At 37.6% G+C, this 3,674-nt stretch overlaps 1 long non-coding RNA gene across 1 annotated transcript; it reads left to right on the top strand.

The window, feature by feature from the left end:
- Positions 1–2,043: 2,043 nt before the first annotated feature.
- Positions 2,044–2,925, top strand: LOC141816742 (uncharacterized). The gene is made up of 3 exons (XR_012600728.1): positions 2,044–2,063; positions 2,166–2,206; positions 2,824–2,925. It is a non-coding gene; the product is annotated as an uncharacterized LOC141816742 (long non-coding RNA).
- Positions 2,926–3,674: the final 749 nt, after the last annotated feature.

The raw sequence follows: 3,674 nt of genomic DNA on the forward strand, positions 1-3,674 counted from the left end.
CACATCATAGGCGCGCTGTTAATAGTTGCTTTGACGGCGCGCCCAATAAAATACGCTGCGGATAATATCATATTTTTATCAACCGCAGCGCGCAACAATAATACGCTGTTAAAAATACTTTTAACAGCGCATATTGTACACCGTTAAAATTATTTTTGACAGCGCATATTGTGCGCCGTTAAAAGTATTTCGACAGCGCGCAATATGCGCTATTAAAAATTTATATTAACAGCGCACATTATGCGCTGTTAAAAATTTATAAATTATAACAGGTATATAGTACGCTGTCATAAGTTGATTTAGAAGGTTTTTAATCGCCGAATCTAATTTCTCCGATTAAGGGTTTCCTCTTTAAAAAAAAACCCTTCGCTTCTCTATTTCCCTTCGTTGTCCCCTACTCGCCCCTTCGCTTCTCCTTCGTCATCGCCGTTTTGCCGTCTTCGACGCCGACGCCGCCTGAACCAGCATCCTCTGTCGTGACCGTCCTTGCTGCCCCATCCGCCCTCCTTGCACGAAGACCGCTGCCGTCGTCGCAGCACGAAAGAGAAGATGACCCTGCTTTGCGTGCCTTTGGTGTCAAAGACGGTGGAGCAGATGGTGGCCGACGCGGCCGCCGCCAAGTCCCTCAGAGCCGACATCGTTGAGATCCGGCTCGACCACCTCTCCTATTTCGACGCCGTCCGAGATCTCCCTCTCCTTCTCCGAGGCCGGCCACTCCCGGCCCTCGTCACCTACAGGTATTTTCTCGTCTTCGCCCCCTTCCCCTCCCCCTTGGTGGGATTATCCTGTTGGCGATCTTTCTGCCGGTTTGAGCTTAGCCTATACTCGATCTTCTAGGTTTCCTTTTCTTGGCTTCAATTTTCTAGTTTGTTTTCTAGTCAATGATCTGAAAAGAGAAGGTGTTTTGTTTCAGTTCTGTATGTCCAGCGGCGGATTCAGGATTTTAGATGGGGGACCGCATACTAAGTGACGAAAATAATTTGCGCAAAAAATTATTTTTTTTTAGGTTGGCATGTAATCTAATCAATTTTTATTCACTATAACAGCAAAAGGAAACAACTGAAAATATTTGCAAGTTTCCAACATTATAGAGTAATACATATGACACTACAATTCCAGTAGTGCAATTGCATTTTATAAAAAGGCCTAACTGTATATAGTTGGTTGGTATCCTATCAGTTCGATAACAGGAGTTCATGTCTGCAGAACACATTACTCTAATACTTGCTTCAAAGTATGATGTCTGAGAGTTAAAATGCTACCATGATTACTACAACATGGCATAGTTGCCAAACCAGAAAAGAAGCAAGGGAAGATAAAGATACCTTGTAGCACTCCATGTCCCCTGTAATATCAGCTAAAATGGTAGGGCCAATAAAGTTTCCATGCTCATGACCAGGAACCTAAATGAACAAAATAAATTTACTATATTTTCATGAATAACAACACGAACAAGCCACTTTTTGGTAATTCTGATTCACATAGTTAGGCAACGACTCCAAGAGCAGTAGGTATATAAAACTATAGTCATTTTCCAGTTATTTCAGTTATTTAGTGTATGATTATCGCTTTTCATTTAATCAAATAAGATATCAATGATGTTTTTTATAAGCAGTTATCCATATATGTATTTTAAAACTTGGCATTGTATAATTTGTATGATTTCTTTTACTTTTTCCATGATAGACCTTTATAGCTAGTGTCCTACTTTTTTGCTTCAATATGCTCTTGTGGACTTAGTTGTTATTCTGTTCACAAAGTTCTCTAGTTCCACTAAGTTCAAAGCATGGTTAGTCTCTTTAGTTTGCATATTGTCGACACTCAGCAGGATTAGATGGTTTCTTCTGGAAGGGTCAACCAGTGACAGCTCTTGGACAGGAGCCTAAACCATCCACCACACTTGGTGTTATTGATGTTGTTCTTGTTTTTAAGATCAATTTTCTCATCTTGTTGTAAGATGAGTTTCTTTTATATTGTATTTGAATCGCATATGACAAGTAATTCTGTTCTTTCAGCTCATTCCACTTGGAACTGGCTCAGAATTTCGCTAGAACATTTTCGTGGTATGCTTTCCTTTATCTGCATATTATTTATTACAGATTTGTTAAATTGTATTGCCTACAGTTATTTCATAATTGATGGTTTTATGCACTTCATTACACCAGGAGAAATGATCCATATGAAGCAATTGAGAGAATTCAAAGAGGTTGTTATTTTTCTCTTTGTTTCATATAGATTTCTATTTGCAGAATGTGTTAATTCCCTTTACTCCATTGCTCAAATGGATGAATTGAGATTATGAGTTTAAGAAACCATTGGATTGGCTATCTCTTTAGTCAGTGAAATTTGTCAAGGGTAACATCACTCAAGATTATATCACCAGTACTATTAGATTTTTTATTTTATCTGTTCTTATAACTCCACTGATTCATTTTAGCATTTTGATCTTTGCTTCATTCAACTTTTGTGCATGTTGATTCCTAGTAGTTCAATTCTAGGATTTATAAAAATATGATGGAATGCACCACAATCGTATAAATGTTTTACCCTAAAGGGCATTTAGTGATCAACTTCAGAAACTCTTTTCTATTTCAATCAACCATTCAAAATTTCTTTTTCTTGCTGAATAACAGATTTAGTATATCTAAAAATTCTGTAGATATTTTATATTAATTCCTCTGAATTATTCCATCAATTCTTTTATTATTGAAACTGCTTTTTGTGTATTAAACTTTTGTTCTACTTATCTTATAATGTTGAGTTTTTAAATTTTTCTGCAGTTCAAGCTTTTTGAATTAATTTAATTACACTTTTTTTTTGCAGACAAAAGTGAAGAATGCGAGTCGTGGGGATATCAGTGAGAACAGCAAATGCAAATTAATTCATTGGTGTGTTGATGGAGTTGTGGAAGAAGGCCGAATTGCATCTACAGATCTAAATGCAAGAATACATCACGTTCCTCTTGGTGGATCTTGCTAGAAAGCTTGGATTGATAGAGTTTTTGTTGAGAAGGTGGACATACTTCGACCAAATGAAGAAATGCTTTTTCTTGAGGATGCAATAGGAAGCACGATTGCTTGGTTATCTAAATATATTATTGTGTAACTAATTTAGATTTTGATTTTAACCTTTTCAGAAAAAAAACATAGAACTAAAGAGTTTTTTGTTATTATGATCCATTGTTACTAAGTCTGTTATTTGTTGAATATATATACTAGTTTGAAATTATATTATTATTGTGTTATTTGTGTGTGGTTGTTGTTGTTGTGTGTAGTATCTATGTTGTTATTAATTATTTGAATTTAAAATTGCAATTTGAATGGTTTGAAACGCAGGTATAATCAGGAATGATTTGAATGTATTTTATTCATCCACAGCGCACATTTTACGCTCCGGATTGTCCGAATGTGATCAATCGCAGCGCGCAATGTGCGCCGCGGATGATCTCATTCGCGGCGCGCAATGCACGTCGTGGATGATCGCATTCGCAGCGCACAATGTGCGCTGGCGGATGAGATCATCCAGCGCACATTGCGCTGTCATGTCCACATCCGCAGCGCGCAATGCACGCTGCGGATGCCTAATGACTTTTAACAGCTTGCAACTTTGTAGCGTGCGATGTGCGCTGCGGATAGCATATTTGCACGCTGTGGAAAGTCATTTTTGTTGTAGTG

This window comes from Curcuma longa, unplaced genomic scaffold (genome assembly GCF_044706935.1).
Source record: "Curcuma longa cultivar G26 ecotype Majalengka, Jawa Barat unplaced genomic scaffold, ITB_CL_G26_1.1 contig_17889, whole genome shotgun sequence".
NCBI lineage: Eukaryota > Viridiplantae > Streptophyta > Magnoliopsida > Zingiberales > Zingiberaceae > Curcuma > Curcuma longa.